Source organism: Furipterus horrens, unplaced genomic scaffold (assembly GCF_987537825.1).
Source record: "Furipterus horrens unplaced genomic scaffold, mFurHor1.1.pri manual_scaffold_8, whole genome shotgun sequence".
NCBI lineage: Eukaryota > Metazoa > Chordata > Mammalia > Chiroptera > Furipteridae > Furipterus > Furipterus horrens.
Window position 1 is genome coordinate 38,209,923 of NW_028327178.1, and position 26,922 is coordinate 38,236,844.

Consider the following 26,922-nt stretch of genomic DNA (forward strand, 5'->3'; position numbering starts at 1 on the left):
AGCAGATGGAGACACCATGGTGACTTCTCCATTTGTTAGATGAGCCTGCCACCCAGGCCTAAATTAATAAGCCCACTGATTCTACCAACTCATCTTCCAGCATCTATCAGACAGGGCATTCCACTTTAAAATGTTTGCCTGCCACCCTGGTAGGTGTAGCTTAGTTGGTTGGAGCATCATCCCATAAACCAAAAAGGTCATGAGTTCAATTCCCATTCAGGGCACATGCCTAGGTTGCACATGTGAATCATTCATTATTCCTTAAAGTAGACTCAAAAGTGCAGAACTTGAGACTAAACCACACTATTCAAGAGCATTTTATCCATGACTAACAACTTACAAATAGATCTTGGTGGTGATTTTAAATAAGCTGAAGCCTGCTGGAATTCAAGAACTCTGAGCTCTATTTTATATCAACTCTTATATTTTATCCTTCTCTGTGTAGTCACTCTGTCGGGAATTTTTTTTTGTCTAGGGCCTGATTCTCCTTGTAAAGCTCAGTTTTTTCTTTCACACTTTTTTGCTACCCTATAAGAAAATTAGGTATGATACTTGGTTCATCCACTGAATTAATAAGTAAACTAAGAATTTGACAAACCATACAGGACAATGGAAATGTATAGTCATGTTCTTCCAAAGCAAAGAGATTTAACTAATTCAGCTTTAATAACCAACAATCAAGCTATCTGAATCCGCCTCCACTATATTTCTCTAAACTCAATAACTCCTAAAAATAAATTTATTTCTATAGGTGACTTACACCATGGTATACTTCAACAAAATATTTCTTGATGATGACTTTCTCTAAATCAGCTTCCAAATGATGTTATAATCATTTTTCATAAATGTTTTCACACCTATAATGTTCTAGTCTCCTCTCTTTGGCCAATATCTTTCTACCTAAATATTATTGTCATTTCTGACCTGCACTCATAATGGTCCTGTCCTACTTCTGCTTGTTGCATCTATTCCTTTCTCCCTCTGTTACATCTTTCTTTACTTCAGCATCCATGAGTTTTACCAAGGCTACATCAGAGTTTTTCCAGAGGCTAAAATTATCCTTTAGGTTGTGCACGTCTGTAGGGCATAATGACGGCCACTTAAATTGACTCACCATATTTTTTTATTAGTCAGCATATATTCTGGGGTGGGGGAATGGGAATGAGCCTTAAGCTAAAGTGTCATTTCAAGTCAGCTGGGCTCTTTGATCAAAAGCTGTCTTTTACTTTCTGAACACTAAATCCCTTGGCATGGTAGTTCTCAAAGGGGGTGGTACCACAGCCTGGATATTTTATTAGCTGTCACAATAACAAGCCCAATAAGGAGAAAGACCATGTATTTCTGAGGTATCAACCTGGACCCTGAGAAATATCACAGATAGTTCCAGGTGAGGAGGTTGCCCTCCGGGTGCTTGAATCTGACTGACACAAGGGACTTGCACTGCCATGCGGTGTGGCTGGAGAGGGGGAGGTGTTTGCCTTTAGTTGGTGGGACTTCCAAGGATCTGAATGCCATCATCATCTTAAGAATCTTGGTGGGAACAGAAGGCACCTCCACCTTTCAAAGCTGAAAATGCCAGCTTTTCTGGCACCCTCAGCAGGTAAGGCCGTGTGGGTGTGTGACCTGGACTCCACAAATCGCAAATTGGATGTCTCCTGCCCAGATTTGGCATCTAGAGCAAATGATACTAAAAGGCAGGGACACTGAAGAATTCTTTCTAGCAGCAACAAAGACGGCAGCAGCATCTGGAATTCTGGGGACAGTGACTGATCCCAGCAGAGGGTGCTCAGTCCTGCGTCAGGCTCAGGGCTGCCTGTGTCATCAGCACTAGCTGCAGCAGCCAGCATTCAGCTGTGGCTGTGTCCTCGCAGAGGACCGCGGTTTGCACCGCGCAGCCTCCCTTGCTTCTGCCCACTCTCGAAGGTGACTTGTTCTCTTTCACTGGTAAAATCAGAACTACCAGAAAGGAACTCCCTTGCCTTTCCTTCCCAAGTCAACAAGCACATTTGCACATCCTCTCCCTCTTCCCTCTGGTCCAGTGGAGCAAGGAGCCTCTTCTGTCAAAAGCCAATCCCTCCCTCTGTGCTCCAGATCCCATATCCCTCCTGCCTCTGTTGGATCCTTACCATCAGCTTTTAAACGTCTCTTCCATCCTAAAGACAAGCCCTCCTCTAGCTGCACCCTTTTTCCTTCTCCCCATCACAGCTGCACATCTTGGGAGGGTGGCTTGCTGGCTCAGCTTGTCCCTCCTCACCTCTCAGCGACTCTCATCTCTCCTTTGGCTTACCAAGAGTTCAGCTCTCAGCCTCGTCTCACCTCACTCTGCACTCTGCTTTCCTTTTCCACCACTGACCTGGATGTGGTGGGCTGGCCAAGTTCATTTGGTGTTTTCCATAAGATAGCTCTAGTAGCACTTGGTCATCTTTAACTTCATTTGAAACAATTTTGTTAGATTGTATTGTGATGGTGATCATATCAGTGTGCATTTATTTTTTCATTATATTTTATTGATCTTGCTATTGAAGTTGTCCTGATTTCCCCCTTTGCCCCCTCCAGCCAGCACCCCCCACTCCCTCAGGCAATTCCTCCACCATCGTTCATGTCCATGGGTCATGTGTATAAGTTCTTTGGCTACTCCATTTCCTATATTGTACTTTACGTCCCCATGGCTATTCTGTAACTACCTATTTGTACTTCTTAATCCCCTCACCTCTTCACCCATTCCTCCACACCGCCCTCCTATCTGGGAACCGTCAAAACACCCTATGTATCCGTGATTCTGTCCCTGTTCTTGTTTGCTTAGTTTGCTTTTTGGATTCAATTGATTTTAGATATGCATTTTTGTCATTTTATTGTTCATAGTTTTGATCTTCTTTTTCTTAAATAAGTCCCTTTAGCATTTTGTATAATAATGGTTTGGTGATGATGAACTCCTTTAGTTTTTCCTTGTCTGGGAAGCTCTTTATCTGCCCTTCAATTCTAAATGATAGCTTTGCTGGGTAGAGCAATCTTGGCTGTAGGTCCCTGCTTTTCAAGAAGTTGAATATTTCTTGCTAATCCCTTCTAGCCTGAAAAGTTTCCTTTGAGAAATCAGCTGAGAGTCTTATGGGAACTCCCCTATAGGAAACTAACTTTTCTCTTCCAGCTTTCAAGATTCTCTCTTTATCTTTAACCTTTAGCATTTTAATTATGATGTGTCTTGGAATAAGCCTCTTTGCATCATCTTGTTTGGGACTGTGTACAGTAGTCCCTCTCTATATCACGGTTCACTTATTGCAGCCTCACTGTATCACGGGATTTAAAAGATATTATATTTAATTATTTATCATGGATTTTTCACTATATCGTGGGGTTTTGTGGTACTGTATATATATTTTGTTAAAGTTATGTAGGTTTAAGAGTGTAGAATATGTTTAAGAACATAAGTAGTGTCTATAAAAGTGTGGAAAAGTTAATAAGGGAGTGGGAAAGGTTAATAAGGGACTGGGAACAGTTTATAAGTGTCTGGGAAGGGTTTATAAAGCCTTAAAATATATATAAATACTAAAATAAATGTAAGGTTCCTACTTCACAGAGTTTCACCTATCACAGGGAGGTTTACAATGTAATACAAGTGATAAGGGAAGGAATACTGTACTTCCTGGACTTGTATATCTATTTCCTTCACCAAACTAGGGAAGGTTTCTTTCATTATTTTTTCAAACAGATTTCCAATTTCTTGCTTTTTCTCTTCTCCTTCTGGCACCCCCATGATGAGAACGTTGGAATGCTTGAAGTTGTCACAGAGGCTGCTTTTACTATCCTCATTTTGTGGATTCCTTTTTCTTCTTGTTATTCTGATTGGTTGTTTTTTTGCTTCTTATGTTCCAATGTATTGATTTGATTCTTGGCTTCATCCACTCTACTGTTCTTTCCCTGTAAGTCATTCTTAATTTCAATTAGTGTACCCTTCATTTCTGACTGGATAATTTTTATGCTGCAAGATTGTCACTAAGTTCCTTGAGCATCCTTATAACCAGTGTTTTGAACTCTGCATCTGATAGATTCCTTATTTCCATCTTGTTTAACTCTTTTTCTGGAGTTTTGATCTATTCTTTCATTTGGCCCATGTTTGTCTCCTTGTTTTGGCAGCCTCCCTATGTTTGTTTCTATGTATTAGGTAGAATTGCTTTGACTCCATGTCTTGGTAGTGTGGCCTAGTGTAGTAGGTGTCCTATCGGGTCCAGTGGTACAGTCTCCCCTATCACCCAAGCTGGGTACTCAAGGTACGTCCTTCTTGTACTTGAACTTTGGTTGCTGTTGGCAGATCAATGGGAGGGATTTACCCAGGCCCGTCAGCTGTAAGGATTGGCTGTGACCATTTACCACCAATCTCCACCCTCCATGGAGGAGCAGCTGTGCAGGGGGAGGGTGGTGGTGCTCCACTGGGTGCACTGGCCCTGGGGTTTCCTGGATGGTGCAGGCCAAGGTCAGCCCCCACCTGTGTTTTGCCTGAGGCCACCATGAGTAAGCTATAAAGCAATCTGAAATGGCTGCTACTTGTGCTTGGCTTGGAGATTCCCAGGTGAAGCCAACCTATGAATCAAGGCTGGCTGCTGCCAGTTCTTGGCCTAGGGATCACTGAGGCCAGCTGATGCTTGTTTGAGAGGATTTAGGAAGTTGTGCAGCATAAGCCAAGACCAGCCATTCATACAAAAAAGAAGCTTGGGTGGGCCCATAAGTTGGGTGGGGTGGAGTCTCTGGGGATCTTCAAGTGAGTCAAACAGTATTAGCCATGTTGATGGATTCTCAGATATGGCACCAGCTTGCCAGCCCTGTGGATCTGAGGAGAAAGGGTTTAGAAAAGAAACAATGTCCTCTGCTCACCTTGATGCCAGACACTTCAGTTTCTCCCTGTATACCACTGGTGCCTTTCAAGCTGCTACCCCATGCTGGAGCTCAGATGGAGTGAGTGGAAGTAGGTGAGTCTTTGTGTGGGTTCTTTAAGAGAAACTGCTTGGCATTCCAGCAGTTTCTTCCACCAATTCAATCCCTGCTGGTTTTTGCAGCCAGAAGTTGTAGGGACTTATCTTCCTGGCACTGGAACCCTGGGCTGGGGGCCTGGTGTGGGGCTGGGACTTCTCACTCCTGAGATATCTTTCCTGAATTTTTATCTACCACACATGGGTGTGGAGCCAGCCCATTCCACATCTGCATACCTCCTACCAGTCTGGATGGATGTGGTTTCTTTAATTTCATAGTTGTCAGACTTCCATTCAATGTGATTTCTGACAGTTCTGAGTGATGGTTGTTTTATATTTTAGTTGCAATTTTCATGTGGTTGTGTGAAGAGGTGAGCCACATCTATCAATACTGACATCTTGACCGGAAGTCTCAGCGTGCATTTTTTAAAAAACTCATTAAAATTGGTGAATTTTTGTGTGGCCATTTTAATATTGAAGATGCAAGAAAATATGCAAGGTTGTTGGCATGATTTATTTCAAGAAAGGTAAAAATGCATAAAATGATTTGTGCAATATATGGAGAAGGTGCTGTGACTAATCAAATGTGTCAAAGGTGGTTTGAGAAGTTTCATGCTGGAGATTTCTCACTGGACAATGCTCCATGGTCGGGTAGACCAGTTCAAGTCCATAGCGATCAAATCAAGACATTAATTTAGAAAAATCAATGTTATACCATGTGGGAGATAGCCAACATACTCTAAATATCCAAATCAATAAAGTTATTGGTGAAAGTGAAAATGTGTCTTGTATTTTATGGACAAAAACTAAATGGACTATTTGGCCATCCCAATATATCTATAGCCCAGACTCCTCCCATCAACTTCAGACTCATGTTTCCAGCTGTTTACTTAATCTGCACTTTGCATCCACCTCAACTCAACATGACCCATGCAAGTCTGACCCCAACCCCGTAAAGCCCGCTAACCCCTATTTAACCTATAGGTGTCAGTGTAGCCTTCACTCTGGTTAGTTGTATGCTTCCTAGAGCACTATGCTTTTCCTTTAAACCGCTCATCACAAGGAGGAATTAAACATTCATGGCTTGAGTGCACATGGCCTTGGAGATACAGTATGTGTGCCTTGTTCTCCCGCCCACTCATGAACTGCAACATGAATACCTTGGCTACGTGTAGCTGGAGGCCCGGGATGGCCCACACTTTGTCTGGATGAGGGTGATGCTGGTAGCCAGCCAAAACCCTAAGGTTTGCAATTACTTGGCATAAAACAGGACAACTCATGGTTACCATTGCTGTGATGCAACAGTGAATCCCCAGCTGAACTCTCGGATCTAAACATGAGATGACCTCTTTTGTCCCAAAGGCTCTGACTTAAATGCTCTGGCTCCCATGAGGACCCTAACTAGGCATCCTTCATAGCAGACAAACATGTGAAAAAGTAATGCTGCTGTGTAGGGGAGGCCTGGGTGTGAAGGGTCAAAGCAGGATGGGGTGAGCGAAGGCAGCTGGGCAGCAGTGAAGCGTGGACAGGCTCCATGCCCGATGGATAACAGGAGAATGGGATTCTGTGCCCAGCTCAGCAACCATCAGGAGTCAGGTGACCTTGGGTGAGAGAACTGAACTTTTCTGAGCCTCAGTTCCTGAATCTACCTCTGGGCAACACTATGTTAGTTACAAGGGCAGGGATTCAGGCCTGCCCCAGAGCAGTTGTGTAGTGGAACATGAGCCAGGGAAGTGGTCAGGACACCCAGACAGATCCATCCACCATGGTGAGTGTGGGTTAAACTGGGAAACTGAAGGTGCAGCATACTGCCACCCTGCGTGGTGGCAGAGAAGAAGAGGGAGTGGGGGACATCTTCCATGCCAGCAGGACCCATCCCACTAGAGGCAATTCACCACCTTGTAGGGACTGAGATTTGGGTCTTACAATGGCAGATAGGCTGAACAGCTAGGCATTCTAAAAAGAGGGGTCTGGGGTCAGAGCGTAGGTGGAGCCCCAAAGTTCCACCAACCCCAACCCAGGCAATGGCCTGACCCCCTCACTTTCCATAGATCCATCTCTATTTCCCCCAACTATCTTATTCCCTGGTCTTCCTTAAGCCTTCCCCCAGTCTGGGGCACTTTCTCTCCCTGCACCTCCAAGTCTACAGTGAGTAAAAGGATTAAGTAATGTTTATACTATTCCATCTCACAAATGCAGAATATGACAGCTGTTATAACTACACAAAGGTTTTTAACACATAGCTTAGAAGGTCATCCCTATTTATAACAATTTTTCTGGGGGAAAATGCAATATGAGTTCTAAATATCTGGTGCACACCTCAGTTATGCCTATATATGACTTCCCCCAAGATAATATTCTATTAAATAAAACAATGTGGAAGAGCATCTCACAATGACCATACCAAACCCATAGTTGTCAGAAGCAAGGAAACAGATACATATATAGCAAATACGATGAACCTTCATAATATAAAGGGCATGAATACAAAAGACATCAAACTAGATATTATAGCACCTTCATGTAAATTATATACACGCACACATCCATTCACATACATATATACACAGATATATACATATGTATACACACACATAATAGTCACATAAAACAACACTTCATATCTTATGGGAAGTGTATCATAATGGTTGAGAGGGCAGGACCTGGGGCCAGAATCTCTGGCTCCAGTTTCTGACCTGTGAAACCTGGATGATTCCCTTCATCTCTTTGTCCCTTAGTAGCCTCAACTGTGAAAAGGAATAAAACAGTACTTAATGTTGGAGTTTTGAAAGAGCCTGGTAAACATAATCTCTCATCTCTATCTGGTTCTAGACCAATTAAGAAGACAAAAAAACAAGGATGGTGAGGACAAAAGGTTGCCTTTATTTCTGGTGAAGTTGATAGTGGAGATCGCAGGTTGTGTCTACTGACGGTGAGTGTCCTGTGTGGGTGGCTCATGTGGCTCTGGCAGGAGAAGCAGGGAAGAGTTCATCTCTGCCTCTGGACGCTTGTTCTCAAGGGACAGGGCAGAGCTGTGCATGCCCCATTCTTGATTCTACATTCACCAAACAGTGAAGAGGAGGGGGCAGAGAGAGGCCAGGAGCACCATCCAGGTGGAACCCGCTCCACATGGAGAGAAATGTCAGTGACCACACACCACATTGGGTTGGAGTGAGAAATAAAAGAGTTGAGGCCTAGGGAGCACTTGGCACAGAGCCTGGCATGTATGAGGATTCAGTCCATGGAAGTGAGCACTCCTCAAGGGCACAAGCCTGTTTCAGGTTAAGAAGAAAGACGTTAGAGCAGATGCATATAAAGGGGAAAGGTACAGGAGAGGGGATCTAGGACGAAGGGGAAAATATAAAAATAAAGCAACCGTGGCATCGGTCATAACATGCTATGAGCTGAGAAGTATGATTAGCTCATCTCCTTGAAGCAGGAACCATATCTCTAAAATCCTCTAACAACTACTTCCTAAGGTAACATATCCATACAAAACCAAAATCAGCATCAGACTCTAGTAATCATAAAATATACATTGCCACCTGTTCTGGTCAAGTGACGTGGCAGAAACCCCAAGGAACCATGTACCACATAGGGTTGGAGTGAGGGATAAAAGAGTTAAGGCCTAGAGAGCACTTGGCGTAGAGCCTGGCACGTATGAGGATTCAGTCCATCAGCACCTTCTCAGGCTGGCAGCGGGAGTTTGGGAAGAAGAGGAGATGACATGATCAGGGTGAGCCTTTGAAATGCAAACGCGTGTGAGCACATGCACCCTAGAAAGAATTGCAGCCAGTAATTGAGATTTTGTTTTTTATTCATTCCTACTGGCTAAGGGAAAAAGGTACATTAACTGCCTGACTTACAGAAAGAAAGGACTGCTTCCACTTGAATTGCAATTCAACTAATGGTATCCAGGGAATAATAAATCACCCCAAATTTGGGAAAACTTTCTGAGCGTGAAAATATCCATTTGGATGGCTTGATCTTGCTCCTGCTGGTTACTCAGATCTGAGGTTCTGCTTTACTAGGCCTGCCCAGAAAGCATCAAGCCATGAACAATAGAGGCATTTGTTGAAGAGGATACAAGATACAAGAAACATTGTACATAGGACAATGACACCACAGTGCCCTTCAAAGTAGGCACCCTGGGACCTCACACAGTTCTCCCAATCGCCATCAGCTGCCCTGTCGTATTTTCCTGAGTCTCATTGATGGTCTGAAATCTCTTTCCTTTCAAAGGTGATTTTAGTTTGGGGAAAAGCCAGAAGTCACAGGGCACCAAATCTGGGCTGTACGGAAACTGAGACACCTGGGTGATTTGATGTTTTGCCAAAAAACTGCATGAGACATGATGCATGAGTGGGTGTGTTGTCATGACGAAGCTGCCAATCACCAGCTGCCCACAGCTGCAGCCTTCTGAATCATCGAAATAGTTGCTGTGGAGGAATGTTCAAGCTTAAGGCAAAATTTGATGCAGATTCCTTGCTTTACTTCCTTAGTTATTTTGAATGCGATGGCCACACAGTACACATGCTCACTCAATAGCACCTACTGTCCCCACTGACCAGTACAGTGAAGTTGTCATTTTTCATGCGTGTTCTATTCCACTCTCCTTGGCTCCTACGTTACATGGATGTCACACAAACTGTTCTTGTTATATTAACAATGGTTGGACTTTTTCTGGATGGACCTTGTATATCTCCATGACCTTGTAAGCTCTGGCTTCTTCCTTCCTCAGTGTTCTTTTCTCACTGGTAAGATCTTTCCATAAGCCTAGCTCAGGACTGGTCCCTTCTTGAAGTTTCTGGTGCAGACAGGGCACAAAGGCCTTTGGATGGCCATGTGGGGCTATATCTCATCATTGTAGTTGGGTCAGAATCTAAGCTTCTGTTCAGGGAGTCACAAAAGGAAATCTTTGTTTTATTCTCCTCCATTTCAGAGAACCAATGAGGGAAGTTCTGTGCACCTGCCTTTTGCCCTCCACTTAAGGACTTGAGGATGGTCAGAGAGTCTCCCGCATTAAAACAGAGCCTGTGACAGTCATGCTAGGCTGGTTGCATCGCAGTGACAATCAACACCAACACAGCAGTGCTTTAAAACAATAAATGTGTGTCTATCTCATCCATGCTATAAGTCTATAGAGGGTGGGCTCTGCTCCATGTTCTTCTCACAAAGCGACACAAACCAGTGGATCCCTTATTATCTGGAACATCACTGAGGCACGAAGGAAATATGGTGCCTCGTGCACCAAAACAGTTCTCATGGACAGGCTTTCCTTCAAAAGGACAGGAAATCACAGTGAGCTAGGATTGCAGATGTGCTAGTTCTTAGAGGACCCCATTTCATATAAGTTTGGCCCTACTCTCCAGCTAGGTCAGAAACTGATGGTGGTAGAAGTTAAAATTTCAGAGGTGTTGGGTTATTTTTCCCATGCTGCCACCATGGGCCATAGAGGATGAATGTGGCTGAGAGAAGATATGCTCAGTGCTGGACACTTGGCCAAGTTAGGGGGCAAAATGACAGAGCAGTGCTCTCAAACTTAAATGTGCATTAGAAGCTCCTAGGGAGCATGCTAACATGCTCAGGGTATAATTTGGGAAATTCATCTCAGGATATGATTCAGAAAATTCCAAGTCAGTAGGTCTGCAGTGAGGCCTGGAAATAGGGCCAGCTAAAATGTGCAGATTATGCAGAACTTAAAGCAAAATGAAGATGCAGAGGCCCTAGTATAAAGGCAGGAAAAAAGTGCCTTTAAAGCTACTAAAATATACTTTTCCCTTTCTTCAATTTTCTCTCTTGACTTACCATGGTATTTTGTGTTTGCTATTTAATGTTGCACTCCCTTGGGCAAGGGGATTCTCACTGGGTGAATAAAGACCCTCATAGGCACCAGGGGAGCCCACCCTGCTACTGGTTGTACATATGCCAGGTTTCCCCTCCCAAAATCTGATGGGTTGACATAACATGGCATGCCATGCCCTGGCCGGGAGCAAGGGGGTCAATCTCCCCTTTCCATTGGCCCATTCCCCTAACCCACAAAGACAGGTGAACCTGAGGGACTTAAACCTCTGCACTGGGATGTGCTTGGTACCTGGATACAGGCTCATTCCTGTCAAGTCGCCATCACTCTGCTAGCTTGGGTGAAGCTTCCATGCCTCTTCTCTGCATGATGTGCATGCAGCCAACCCTCCCTGCACCTGCTCCCAGACCCCAGCCAAGGACAAAGGGCAGCAGGGTGGGGGATGATTAGAGGGATCAAGGTGCTAGCGCTTCGGGAAAGCAAGTGGCTGAAAACCTGTCTGGGAAAGACAATGAGATCCATTTTCCCATTGGACTTGACTTACAAAACACAAATTCAAGCATAAAATTATTAAGAATTCTAAGATGGCATTAAACCCCAAACCTGGGCCCCGCTTCTGAGCTCAGCAATTAAAGGACTAACTTTGAGAAACAATGACCTATAGACAGTCTCACCCAGGGGAAGCAGCTCATCAAGACAGGTCCCAACACTAAGGAGCAGGACAAAAGGTGGAGACTCTGACAGCCAGCTCTGCCCCAGGCAGGAAGTTGTTCTGTGTTCTAGAATTTGATACCAGCATCCCAGCCACAAACTACAGGCTGTCAGATAACTAGTAAAAAACAAAACTAAACTAAACAAAACCTAAAAACAGTATTCAGATCCAGACAAATGATAGACCAGAGATTATCAAAATTTTTCATCTCATAGCACACATAAACTAATTACTAAAATTCTGCAGCACACCAAAAAAATATTTTTGCCAATCTGACAAAAAAAAAAAAAAAAAAAAAAAAAAGAAGGTATTATTTTGATTCATTCACACCAGACAGCTATTGTTGTGTTGGCTGTTGCCATTTTTTAAAATTTGACAAGCTAAAGAAAAAGAGGTCAGGTATTGCATGTTTTAAAGCTTTTTTCAGCACACTGATTGAAAATGGCTGTGATAGACTGAAAGGAGTCACCAACAATTCCAATTTGCCTGGGAATCTCCTGGCCGTAATATTGAAAATCTGGCATATCAGTCTCTGGCAAACAGAGACAGTTGGTCACACTATGACCAGGGCCTAGTATTAGCCTCAAACCTTTCTGTTTTTGACAGACTAGTGGAAAGGCCGCTTCCTTGTGAAATGTTCCTAAAGCATGCCAAGCAGAGGAAATGCCTCCCTCTGTGATGGTTACCTTATCAGGCTGTATGCTAATACTGTATTGATACATTTGACTCCCAAAAGATTGTGAAATCCCAGGAGACAGGGAGAGGTCCTATCACAGAAAGGGAGGGTGGAAAGGACTCTGCTGCTAAGCTGGGATGCAGGGGCCTGATGGCAGCGGGGCATCAAGACAGCCCAAGGCCAGCCAAGTGCTGCTCACTGAGCTAAGAAACCCAGGGTTCCTCTGTGACCTGGGCTGCAGCTTCGTCTGCGGACCTGGGGCTCCATCTGCTGGGATTAGGGCCTGAGCTTGTGGAAATGCAGGGTCAAGCAATAGGAAAACTGGCAGGTGGTTACAGGGCAAGTAAAAGGAGAAAAAGGTGGCACCTGCAAGAAGGATTAGTCAAGTAGAATTATTATAAAATAGCAGTAAGGAGAAAGAGGAAAAGAAAAACTAGCATTTTTTGAGGATTTAGCATGTGCCAGGTACTAATGCTTACATGTTTTTTAGCCTTCAAAATAACCCCAGGATATTGGTAATATATTATCTCTACTTCATAAACCTAAAACAAAAATTTGGAGAAGAAGCAGACACGTCTACATCCACACAAGCAAGTAGGTAACAAAGCAAGGCCTCTAGCCCACATCTATCAGATACCAAAGCCTCGGCTCTGATGCAATCAGCGATCCTGTTGTCGTGGACAGTCACAGGGCCAGACAGGACCGAAGCAGGGGAGTTTAGGCCTTTCCTCAAGGAGCCTTTGCTCCCTGGGTGGTTCTTGTGGGGCTGGAAGTTACTGCACAACCTGATTTTCAGGCCTCCATGTATGCCATGCTCAAGAAATACAGAAACAAGGGGAATATAAAGAGTTACCGGGCTATGAGGACATTTTGCCCCATCTCCGGGTCTGCGTGGTGTCTGTTATCACTCAAAAGGCCCTTAGGGAGGCTCCTCTTAGACCTCATCTTCTTGTACCAGGGTTCTCAACTCTTCATCACTACGAGTCCTGCTTCTGGCTCAGTCTTTGCCTTGCTGTTCACTTCTCAGTGAGGCCTGCTGGTGAGTGGGGAGTCCTGTCCTTCTAGCCCCTTCCTGGTCAGAGTATGGTCCACAGGCCAGCAATTATGGTACCACTGGGGAGCATCTTAGAAATGCAGAATCTACAGGCACACCTGCCACCTTTCAAGTCAAAGTCATCATTTGAATAGATAGTCCAGATGTACATAAAAGTTTGAGAAGCACTGGCCCAGCCCATAATATATATGCTTTTTTCCATTATGGGTGCATTGTCAGCATTGCTTTCTCCTGCGGAAACTTGGTCTCTAGTGAATTTTAAGTCAGTGTATTGCCTCTCCCAAGAACATTAGCCTTTTCAAGCTTTAGCCTCAGTTAATGAAATTCCAGGGGCTTTTGAACAGTCTGCTCTACATCCTGAAATTACACCATTCCAATAGCTGCTAAACCATCTCTGTAGAAAGTTCTTCCTCAAATGGACTATATGTCTTCTCTATATCATAATTACATACCAGTTTGGGGGAACAAAATAAGTATTTTCAGGTAGCCAAATTACAATCTATTTGTGCATGCCTGTCTTCTATAGGATAATACACTGAGCAAGAAATTTCAGCCTAGAACATCCTTTATTAAGCCCCAATTGTTCTCCAGAGTAAGCAATAACTCTTAACAAGAGCATAAATAATGGCTAGGAAGAGGTGCAATGTGGGTGGGAAGGGGTTTTTTGAAAGAATGCCTCAAGGAGACATTATGAGTCACGATGTGAATGCTTAGGATGAATCCCTATATATTTAGAAATAAACCCACTCTCAGCTATCAACACACATATTATTACACTACTGTCACTGGAAACATTTAGGAGCAAAAGATAAAATATCTAGGAATGAAACAGTATAATAACTAATGAGGCCTTATAATTAAAAAGATATATTTGCTCTGGTGGGGGGAACATATCAAATCAGTTTTAAAAGGGAGCAGCTGAGCATTGTAAAAGGAAAATTATAACCTGATGTGCTGTTCAGATGGCCTTTGATGCTTGGCCATTATGCTTGATGTTGTTAAGAGCTTTTCTGTGACACCCACTTAGAAGAAAAATTAAAAACTAAGCCATGGCCGGCTTACAAAAGCTTGAGTGTTTTCTACAGTATTGTACTTCTCAAAATGACTCAGAAATATCACTTAATGCTATAAAATGAGAAATATTTTATATGAATATACAAATCTTTCAGACTTAGGATAACCGTAAAGTAAGGCAAATATGTCTTCACAGTTTATTCTGAGTGGCAACCAAATATATCATATGACTGGAATAAAAACAGTAATTATATTTTATTGTTTCATAAATACATTGCATGTATTCATCCACATCCCCTTTTCGTTAAGAAAAAAAAAGGGGGGGGGGTATTTAGAGGCCTAAATCCCAAAAGATGTAAAAAAACAGCAATATGAAATTACCAAAAATCAAAAGCAAACAAACAAAAGGGATAGAAGGAAAATTATCAGTAAGGATGAAATGTTGAGCCTGTAGTGAAGTTTGCCACAACATGGAGGTCATGACGCTCTGTACACCTGGTGGCAGAGGCATAAAACTGCTTCCAGCAGCCAATATAAAGAGGGAAACATGACCCCAGGGTCCGTATTTTGTTTTGCTCTTTAATGCCCCGAAGAAGCACAACTATGGTCCTTCACAAGGGACACTGTGGACGCTGGTGGACAATACCTGAGAGAACAGCAGTTATACCCCCATGGGCCACAAGAGTTTTATTGAGCCCAAGCTCAGATGGAATGGGAGCAACATGAGCATCATCCCTAGGCCAGCCCTGCAGCAAGACTGCGTGGGTGCAAGGGCTCCATTTACCCAACGCTCACCTGTGACCATGAGTCAGAGGTTATGTAACCCTGGGAGGCTCCATAGCACCTCTGAGCTTCAGTTTCCTCTTCAATGAAATGGGGACCTACCTTGTAAGGTTGTAGTGAAGACTAAATGAATTAACACTTCAAGGGTACTTAGAACAGTTTCTAGAATAGTAAGTACGTTAGCATTAAATTCACATTATAACTACCATAATAACACTTAGGTTTTTTAATTCTAAATTATTCATCTTGTGAAGATATTATTTATCTTATTTCACCTTGTTAAGCAAATGTTGAAGAACTTTCTAAGATTTGTGAATTTATCTACCACAAAGAAAGAATAATATATCTTCTTCCTACCACCCATTTTTCTAAATGTTTAAAGTAATACTCTAAATATAAATGATCTAAAGTCTGACTTTTTCATTATGTTTCAAGCTGTGATAAATATCTTACTATCTATTGCATATGTATGGCTTTTGGTATGTAAAGGATATATGTCAACTGGGCAGATATAATTAAGGAACTCTCTGTATTCTCATTCATTCATACATTAAGCATACATTTACTGAATTATTTCTATGTATCAGGCCTTCTCCTTGGTATTGGAGACATAGAAAGGAACAAAATGCTGTTCCTTACTTCATAGTCATAATTCATTTGGGTGCTCTCTCTCTCTCTCACACACACTCACACACATGCACATGCTTATAGTATATGTACTTTTTAAAATTTTCTATTTAGTCGCCTCCTCAATATTTCCTTTTATTCCTTCTCAGATGACAACAGGGGTGGGGGTGGGGGTGGGGGTAAATTTCAACCAGTTGGAAAGCATCTTTTGCAAGTAGGAGTGCTGGCTGTCAGAGCCCCAGCTGGAGACAGATGATGTACTAGAAAACAGTGGTGGAGGAGAGTTTACTAAAGCAGCTATTTACAAAGGAGTGGGTATGGGTTAGGGAAGCCTCGTGATGGAGAACAACTGACAGCCTCCACCACCTGAATGGCAAGGAGAGGGAACAAGTACTGGAGCCAGCTGGAGCTGGAGTTGTTAGAGCAAGTTAGCTGCCAGGAGCCAAGACTCTTGAGAGAACTGAGGTCCTGAACTCTACAGGAGATGAGATGCCCCAGTCTCGCTCTCCCCCTGCCCTCTGAGCTGAGTACCTGCGTGTGCCTCCCACAAGCCCAGGGGCAGGGGCAGGGGAGCCTATGGGTCCTGCCCATGATGGTCAGCTGTCATGGGCAATAACAGGGCAGAGAGTGGATGAAGAGGGAGGAAGACTATTTGGGCCACAAGGAGGCTTGGAGCTACAGTCTTAAATAAGCAACAAACATAACTCAACCTGCACAACCAAAGCTGAGCCAGGAAAGAGAACTGAGACCCTAGCAAGAAGAGGCAGACTTTTCAGGATGGGACGCAATGGGCATCAGTAAGTTTGAAGAAAGGTTACAATGTGTCATCTAGAGCGGAGCTACTCAGTGTGATCTGTGGACTGTTTGCTACTCATCCACCATGAAACAAGGACAGGCACTGAGAGTAAGCGGTTAGAAACCTTTATAACAGTTTGAAAGAATAAGTTAGCAAATCTTATTTTTAAAATGAGGCTTGTATTTTGTATGCCTTTAGGCTTTATTTTTTCATTTCATTTTTCTAAGAATTCATTTTTATTGTACTTTACAAAGGTTCTGGTCTGTGACAGATTAGAAAAGTTACAGATGGTTTGAGCTGTGCTTCTAGAATTTTAATGTGCAAACGTTCTGGGCGGGGAGACTTAAAATGCAGGTTCTCATTGTCAAGGGGTTCAGGTTGGGGCCCAGATTTTGCATTTCTAACAAGCTCCCAGGGGAGGCCAGTGCAGCCTCAAAGACCACACCCTGAGCTGCAAGAATGGGAACTGCCCAGGCGGAAAGCCAGCAGTGTTTGGGGAACAGGGATGGGAATGCACCCATGGGTTGGGTGGTGGTTTGTGTAGCTTTGGGCACAGCAGAAGGCCAGCAGCACGTGGACTGGAAGAAACGAACAAAGGAAGGAAGGAAGGAGAGCAGTGTCCAAGACTGGCTAGAAAAGTAATAAAATAGAGAATTTAAACAGGGGCTTGTGTGAAAGCCACAGCACCCACTAACTAGGACAAGCCGGGGCAGCCCAGGCAAGGTGTCAGACCCACCTGCCTAAATACCAGGCCCTTTTAGGTCCAGCCTTGCCCAGGCCTGAGCAGTGTCGAGGCCATGCCCTCTCCCTGAAACACAAGAGTTGGCAAAACAGCTGTGCCCAGCTCCCTGCCCTTGTCTCCCTCCACAGCCAGGAGGCTGTACTCTGCTCTCCTGAGTTCTGCCTCACCTGGGCCAGGCCCTACACCCTTGTCTCTCACCCTAATGCTAACTGCCCCACTGCTCTGTCCGCCTGGACCTCTGATTAAAGATAGCAGCCTGAATGCATGCATGCTGGGCCATCCTGGATTGGCAATTCCAATCCTGAAGCAGAAAGAGAGCACTCCATCTCCTGGCTCCTAGCTCCCTGGCCCTGACCTGCCCCTCCATCTCAAGGAAAACACCTGGGACACTGCATGTTTATAACAGGTGTGCTAGGGACAGTGAGAGAGTCAGCTGAGCTAGAAGGATTGTGAGAGACAAGGTACAGAACCAAATGTTCCATCCGGTTATTCTGTGATGTTGAGAAACTCTAAAGGTAAACAATCTCATCAATCAAGGTGCTTAAAACATATGGAACAGTATGTCACACATGATGTATTGAATCTGGAACACCTAAGCTGTAGAATGTTTATATCCGTGGTTTGAAAGTCAGAGTGGAGTGTAAATACCACAGGTGCTGACTCTTGATTTAAAGACAAGGAGCATGACACATCCATATCTGCAGGCTACATGACCCAGGTGAACTTCATGCAGAAAAGTGGCGGGAGCTGCCAGGTGGGATGTGGGAAATAAAACCCAGCCCTCTGGTCTGGAGAGAGATGCAGGAGTCCTGAGGAGATAGGTTGCTCACACTGCCTGCATCGGAGGCCCCTTGGGCCAGGGCTGGTGGTACAGCTATAGCCAGGCAGGGAGCCTGATCCTGGTGCAACCTGGGCTCCTTTGGGAACCCTGACACTCCCATGGCTCTGGGAATGGAAGGGGCAACCAGGGACACCCATCCTGAAGGTGGGAAGTGACCACAGAAAAGGTGGTGGTTTGATTTGGTTTTAATTTTTCCCTAAAGGAAGGAATGCAATGGAAGAATGGAAAGTGAAAAAGCAAAAGTGAAGAGAATCATAGAAATGAGAAAAGGGAAAGAAGAGGCATTGTGAAAAAAAGAATAAAGAAAGAGTTTGATGATGTAGAAAGGCTCCAGGGTCACTGGGTATAAGGAGGGACAGAGGTGGGCACCGTGGAATACAGCAGGCAGAGGAGAGGAGGCACCAGGTGAGGACTCCCTGAGTCCATATTTAACTCAGACTCTCATTGGAACCTGTGAAGAATTCATGAAATTTGGTTTTTCCTTATGTATGCCTGCCATTAATAGATGAGGAAAACTGTCATGATTTAAAGCCAAAATATGTCTAAAATCACAAAACTGTCACAAGGGAAGAAACAAATTAGTTTTAAAGATAAGCTAAGGAATAGGTTTTTAAAAAATAATCAATTTTCATTTACTGGGCATTTTTTCTGATTCTGTATAGCAGGCTGACCTCATTCCAGGATAAAATAGAAGCTTATCTTGAGGAAGGGAGTGGGTGAAGAGAGGCCATCTGGAAAGCTCTATGTAAGTTTTTCAATCAATATCTCAAATCCCATCAGAAACAGTTGTTTCTTTTGTCCTCTCTGCATTGAATTCTTCTTTTTTCCCCAAAAGAAAACATTTTCCAATGAGCTTTATTGTCTTTTTTTTTTTTTTTTTAGTTGTTGTTGTTCTATTAGAGTTGTCCCAATTTTTCCCCCCATTGCTCTCCACTGCCCCGCCCCTCTATTCCCACAGTCAATTTGCTGTCCATGTCCATGGGTAATTTATCCTAGTTCCTTGACTGGGCCCTTCCCCTTCTTTCCCCCCTTTTTCCCCTCCCCCCTCCCCTCTGGTCACTGTCAGTGTGTTCTTATTTCCATGCCTCTGGTTCTATTTTGCTCATTTGTTTGTTTTGTTCATTAAGTTCTTGTATTAGGTGAGATCATATGGTATTTATCTTTTACCGCCTGGCTTATTTCACTAAGCATAATACTCTCCAGTTCCATCCATGTTGTCACAAAAGGTAGGGGTTCCTTCTTTCTCTCTGCTGCATAGTATTCCACTGTGTAAATGTACAAGTTTTTTTGATCCACTCATCCACTGATGGACATTTAGGATGTTTTCAGTATGTGAATCCTGAAACACCAATACAAAAGAACCTGTGCACCCCTATGTTCATAGCAGCACTATTTACAATAACTTTATTGTCTAACTCTGAAAGTAATATATGCTCATTAAAAAATAAAAAAATAAAAAAAAAAACAGACCTGAGAGCTAACATAGATGAGTTCTTAGAGTGTGTGAGGCTTAATTCTAGGAGTATTTTTTTTTTTTCTGTCTTATCTTATTAATTCCTCACAACAACCCTCTGAAGATAGAACTAGATTCATCCCCAAATTTTATGGGAAGAAACTAACCCCAAGACATTAATCCAAGCATCCATAGTCACATGACTATGAAGCTATGGAGCCAGTTTTGTACCTAGGTAATAACCCAGAGCCATCGATCTGAGTTACGCTGTAAATGGAATTTACAGAAGAAGGAAAAACCACCAATAATCCCACTATCCAGAGAAAAGCACTCTTAGCATTTTAGATCCTCTTTCCTGACTTTTTTCTTTGCTTATACAAAACAAATGTATGATATCATACTATATATACAGCTTACATATAATTTTATTTTCCTCTTAGCAGTTTATACTGACATATGTTGTGTCAATAAAGACCTCTCTATGGCATCATTCTAGTGGCTGCCAAGTAATTCACTGAATAAATAAGTCTTCTTTCACAGGACATCAGACTGTTTCCCACATTATGTTATTATGAACAACGCTATAGAGGATGTCCTTGCTCAAACATTTTGAGCAATTATCTCACTGTTTCCTTAGGCTAAATTCTTTGAAGTAGTATTTCTATGACAAAGATAGATAGTAATGTTTTAGTGATCTTTTATCTTAGAGAAGATAAGGCAGCATAAGCTCATCGGAACCCTAGATAAGGGGCAAAAGTGAGGGTGTCAATGATGATTTCTCTACATGATAATAATATTCCATGTTTGTCTAGTATTGCACAAAGGTCAAGGCACATTCACATATATTGTTCACAGTGTTTCTACCCATAGGCAGTGCCATCCTCCCCGGACTCACAGATGAGGGCCTGGGCCTGGAGGTCCACCAGACCCCTGAATGCCCTGACCCAAGCCTGTCCACGTTCTATGCCGCGGTTGATGCCTTTCCCAGCGTGACCACATCCATATAACCTAAGGCTGGCACAGCAGCCTGGGCCCTCTCCAAGAACATAGCAACTTTCCTTCCTGGTCAATTTTGGTTGCACGTAACTCATTATCAATGCCATGGCAGGCCTTCTTCCTTCTGTCTTCTTAGCTGCATGGCCAACCCTCAGAGAAGCAAGATTAACCTTTTCTAAAACACACCTAGGACTCCAATTTCATCTATATTTCTCTTGTAAGCATGAGTCATGATCCTGGGAGTCCTCAGAAATAATCTCATGTGCATGTTTGCTGTCTAGCTCTATGAGACATACGCAACATGAGCTGATCCAACAGAGGGGGGTAGTTCCCTGTAGGGCCTCTCCCTAGACTGCTGTCTTTGCCTTCCCTTGGGATGCCGATCTCTAGTTATCATCCTTCCTGACAAGAAAGGTCCCTCTGACAACTTTATAGTGGGACTTATGTGAATGTCAGTCATAATAGTGTGACCCAGGGTTACCTGCTAAGAATCATCAAGGAGGTCATGGTGACTTCTGTTTATCACTTTATCATATTAACTTCTATCTGTAGAGATTTTGAAAGAAAATTCTAGAAGAAAAGTGTTCCTGCTCCTAGTACAATTTGTATCCCTGATTCTGTTTCTTGGATTTACATTGTCTGCCTACAGCCTTCTGAGTGTTTTGGAAGGAAACATATTTAATTCATTTTGTGTTATGTTTGCTATACCTGTGGTGCTGGTTATATGCAAATTAGCAGATGTAAATATTAGGGATTTTTTAAAAAATAAAGCAGAGCTGTTCATGGTTATAGCAAGACACATAATCAAATGAGATAATATGAAAAAAACAGTACTGGAATTTTTCTTTCCATTTAATTCAGCATATGCTGAGGACATAGCATATTCCAGGAATTTTAAGTCCTATAGATAAGAAGAAGAATACTATATGCACAACTCTTGATCTTAAGGAGCTCGCCATGTACTAAGTGTTCACAACATAGTGTAGCAAGGCCTCAGAATAAACAGAAACAGTGGGGTGGAGGAGAGCAGACAGCCAGGGAGGGTTTCCAACGGCTGATACCTGAGTTATCTTGGGAAGGAGGTAGCCAGGTAGCCAGATTGGGCAGGATGAGAAGGTGCTCCAAGAGCCATGAGCAACAATAAAACAAGGCCTCAAAACAGGAAATGTCATGGAGTATTTAGAGAATTAGAAATAGATTCCTACTGATGTAGCACAGACTCTGCAGGAGAAAATGGCATAGAGAAGAGGTTGGTGAAAAGGCAGGAGCTAGATTGTGAAGGGGTATATATGACATGCTAAGAAACTTCAAGTTTATTCTGAAAGTAATGGAGAGCCACTAAAGGATGTTAATAACCAGGGACAATGACATGTTCAATTTTTTTGTTTCACTCTGGAAGCAATGAGAAGACCACCAACCTCAATTGTTTCTAATTTTTCTCATCTCACCATTAGTGATTCTATTCTTCCCAGGGGGTCGACTACAAAGAAAGGTGAGCTGAGAGTAGACACTATGAAAAGAGTTAGAAGATTGGTGAACTAATCACAGGAAGAGCTTCAAGGTCCAAACTAAGGTAGTGTAGTGTCAATGGAGAAGAGAGGCCAGACTCCAAGATCAGAGGGAACAAAATATAACGATTAACTAGATAGTAAGGAGGGGTGGGAAGGAAAATGGAGAGATGGAAAAGAGACTCAGTGAATGGTGTGCCAATAAAGTGGCTCCTGGAAAAAAAGAAGCCTTGATTTGTAATATTTGCCAATTTTGGTGGTGTAAATGCTCCCACCATGTGCATCACAGCCCTTGCTTCTAACATAGCCAAAAGGACTATCTCATCTCTGTCTTCCACTCCAGTCTCACCCCTTTCTCCATTGATCCTGCAGAACAAGGCTCAATGTCATGTTTCCTCTTCACATCTCAGCAGGAACCCATGAGGCAGGCTTGCTCTGCTGTGCATCCTGTTATGCCCTGAGCTGGCTCACCAATTCCTTCCCACCTGGGAGCCAGGTGCTCCCATCTTCTCTGCCACTTCACTTCAGGGGACAATGAGAACCCCTTTCACACCCACTTGCACATGTTTTTCCTTACACCTCACCCTGGAAGAGGAAAAGTGAAGGTAAATGTCAGGAGTCCACAGAGTAAGATTTGTTCTGATTCCAAAGGAAAGCTAGGAGTGTGTCTAGAGCCCTATCTCGCAGTGGGAGATCTTTGGTGGTCACGGCTCACCAGGAGTCCAGGAAGAAACAAATGTCCCTAAATTCCAGAAATTCTCCTTCAAAAACTGGACATCTGCATTTTGGGCTTTAAATGTCAAAATCAACTCATTATACCTGGCCAGACAAATGGAAGTTTCCTGTTAGACATCATGTTCTTAGTCTATAGCCTGAAATTGATGAGTGAGGTATAATCAAATAAACTTGAATAGCTTCAGAAAATGGCCTCTAATGAATAGCAGAAACTTCCTACATTTGCCACCATGTAAGGGGAAAAGCTGTACTTCAACATAAAGTCTTGAAGATAACTGTGCTGGCCAAGAAAAATAACAAAAAGAACCAAGAGTCCAAAGGGAAACAGGAAAAGGTGATCTCTCATGACAACTTAGCTATCAAATTGATTACAGCATATCAAAATCAAATTTCCATTTTCAGGAGCTAAAAAAAAGTTTATGGCCTATATTTTATTTTCCAGCCAGGCATCAACAGTCGTCGTCGTCGTCGGCAGCCGTCCGTCTCGAGAGACGATGGTGTAGCTTCTTTAGAGTCTATCTGCACCGCCGAGAATGGCTGTGCAGTCCAACTCGGGAGTGACACGGTGTCTGTCTCCTCCCGTGCTGAATCGACATCTTGTGATGACGCTGGAGTGTCCTCTCCAGTGAAGCTGAAGCTACAGAGCCTGGGCAGGGTGATATGGAGGGTCTGCTGTTGCCCATGCAGCAGACCCCCCCTCTCTTCGCAGCTGAAGGGTCCAAGGGAAAGACGGAGTCAATACAGCTTGGCTTCAGGTGCGCCGCAGGAGTTGCCGGTGTTGACTACAACGTCAAACCGCCTTAGGGACTCCGGCTCCGGATTTTCTGTCGGGGTTTACTCCCTTAGCCTTTCCCCTGAAGAGGTATGCCGCAAGGCAGCGGAGGTTTTTTGGAGTCAGAGTTTTCCTTCTCTGATGTGCCCTGACTGGAAGATCGAACCAGCGACACTTTGCTCGCAGGCCGACGCTCAATCCACTGAGCCAAACCAGCCAGGGTCAAATCAAATTTCCATTTTCAGGAGCTAAAAAAAAGTTTATGGCCTATATTTTATTTTCCAGCCAGGCATCAACAGTAACACTTTCCTAAATATAAGGTCTTTAGGTCACTATTCAATCAAGAAATCTCACCTGTCAGTGACACTTAACATGGTTAATTCCAGCGAAAAGAAGAAAATACAAATCCTGCCAATGGGGGATAAAATATGGATCTTACAAGACAAAACATGCTTGTTAAAGGATGTGTTGCTCCGACACAAAGAGGAAAGAAACATTTCAGTCTGATATAATTTATACTCCTGTTCCTGTTTTTAGAGTATTTTCTACAGTACTGTATACAATGTTTTCTAGAGGAGCAAAAGTTGTGAATGTTTTAATAATAAGCATTTATTAAAGTTCATTTTATTATAATAAATAAAAATGTATTTGGAGAAACAAGATGGCGGAGGAGTAAGTGGAAGCTACACTAACTTCCTCCCAGAACTAGTCTGGATTTACAACACAATTTGGGAGAAATGATCTGGAATAACCAACCGAACACCAGCTGGAGAGAAGTCTTATAACCACGGAGAGACAAAAAAGGCCGCTACATCACAACGTGACCGGTAGGGAGTGCGGAGACGTGGAAGGGCTGGCTGGGCTCACACGGGTGGCAGCTGAAGGGACTGAGAAACAGCTCAGCAGCTGGGGATTCCCCCTGAGAAGGGCAGGGTCTAAACCGCCAGCTGAACTTCCCAGCCTACAGCAACAGAGTGGAAAGTAAAATAGTATCCAGCTGAGAAAAGCGAAAAGCCACAGGGTTTCTTGCTAGCTGGAGAGAAACAGCTGGAGAAAAAGAGCTCTTAAGCGGATCACATACAAAAATATTTTGGCCCCCACTTACCCTGGGCTCAAGCGGAGGAAAGGCAGAGAGGACTGGAGATGCTTGGGGAGAGTTTGGTGTGGTGGCTTTGAGGGGAGAGCTGGGGAAGCGGCCGGCGGGGTCCCAGTGCTGACTCATCCCCACACTGCAGGCAGACCATTCCCGGCCAAATGGCGTCAGCCTGAGGGGAAGCAAAGGCCCTGCCTACAGGAATTAAGCTGCCACACCCACGGTCCTTAAGCCTGACCGCTAATCACAGATTGAATAGATTATCAACTCGTCGTCGGCAGCCGTCCGTCTCGAGAGACGATGGTGTAGCTCCTTCAGAGTCTATCTGCACCGCCGAGAATGGCTGTGCAGTCCGACTCGGGAGTGACATGGTATCTGTCTCCTCCCGTGTTGAATCGACATCTTGCGATGACGCTGAAGCTACAGAGCCTGGGAAGGGTAATATGGAGGGTCTGCTGTTGCCCATGCAGCAGACCCCCCCTCTCTTCGCAGCTGAAGGGTCCAAGGGAAAGACGGAGTCGATACAGCTTGGGTTCAGGTGCGCCGCAGGAGTTGCCGGTGTTGACTACAACGTCAAACCGCCTTAGGGACTCCGGCTCCGGATTTTCTGTCGGGGTTTACTCCCTTAGCCTTTCCCCTGAAGAGGTATGCCGCAAGGCAGCGGAGGTTTTTTGGAGTCAGAGTTTTCCTTCTCTGATGTACCCTGACTGGAAGATCGAACCAGCGACACTTAGCTCGCAGGCCGACGCTCAATCCACTGAGCTAAACCAGCCAGGGCAAAGATTATCAACTAAAGACAGACAAAGGCAGTAGATCCCTGGAAGTCTACAACAGGCTGCCTAGGCCCAGACTGGTACAGGATCTGATGCCATCAGGGGCAGATCCAGGAAGTGCAGATCATTCTAAGAAGCACCAACAAACAACAGGAGTCACAAAAATGGGGAGACAGAGAAACAACCCCCCATCGAAAGGAAAGACAGAGTCCCCAGAAAGAGTGCTAAATGAAATAGAGGGGAGCCAACTATCAGATATGGAATTGAAAGCATGTATTATGGAGAAGCTCAATGAGCTCAGCAGAAACTACAAAGAACTCCAGAAAAACTACAGTGAACTCCAGAAGAACTATAAGGAACTTACTGAGAATTATACCAGCATCAAAAAGGACATGGAAGCTATCAATAAGAGCCAGGAGGAAATGAAGAATACAATCTCTGAATTGAAGAACACAGTAGAAGGAATTAAAAACAGGCTAGAGGAAGCAGAAAATCGGATCAGCGAGCTGGAGGACAATGTAGACAAAAACTCACAGACAGTGCAACAAAATGAAAAAAGGCTGAACAAGACTGAAGAGGCTCTAAGACAGCTGCAGGACAACATGAAACGTAATAATATCCGTATCATAGGAATTCCAGAAGGAGAAGAAGAAGAGCAAGGGATAGAAAACCTCTTTGAAAAACTAATGACAGAAAACTTCCCTAACATGAAGAGAGAAAGAATCATGCAAGTCCAGGAAGCACAGAGGGTCCCAATGAAGATGAACCCCAACAGGCCCACTTCAAGACACATCATAATTAAAATGCCAACATTCAAAGACAAAGAGAGAATCCTAAAAGCAGCAAGAGAGAAACAACTAATAACATACAAGGGAGCTCCAATAAGGCTATCATCAGATTTCTCAGCAGAAACACTACAAGCCAGAAGGGAATGGCAAAATATATTCCAAGTAATGAAAAACAAAGGCCTACAACCAAGAATACTCTACCCAGCAAGGCTCTCATTCAAAATGGAAGGTGAAATAAGGAGTTTCCAAGACAAAAGAAGGTTAAAAGAATACATCTCCACCAAACCAGTATTGCAAGAGAAGCTAAAGGGTCTGCTTTAAGAAGATGAAGAAACAGAGAGAGACAGAGAGGAACACGAGTACAAAGGGGGAAAATGACAATGAATAAGTACTGAAAGAAAGAAGGAACTTCTACCATTTGCAACAACATGATTGGAACTAGAGAGAATTATGCTTAGCAAAATAAGCCAGGCAACAAAAGAAAATTACCTTATGCTATCACCTGTTAAAGGAAACTAGTGAACAACACAAACAAATGAGCAAAATAGAACCAGAGGTATGTAAACGAGGAATAAACTAACAGTAACAAAGGGGGAGATGGGAGGGAGAGAAGTGGTAAGAAGGGGAAGGGTCTAGTCAAAGAACATGTATAAATGACCCATCGACATCGACAACTGGGTGGGGACTGAATGTGGGAGAAGGGAGGGACAGGGTGCAGAGAAGCAAGAGGGGGAAAAAAGTGAGACAACTGTAATGGAAAAACAAACAAACAGAAAAATTTTTAGTGGGGGGAAA

The 26,922-nt window shown here is 43.6% G+C and overlaps 1 protein-coding gene across 1 annotated transcript in view; it reads right to left on the reverse strand.

Annotated features, from left to right (window-relative positions):
* LAMA3 (laminin subunit alpha 3) overlaps nucleotides 1–26,922 on the reverse strand; it is a 267,981-nt gene that overhangs the window by 190,736 nt on the left and 50,323 nt on the right. The window lies entirely within an intron of this gene.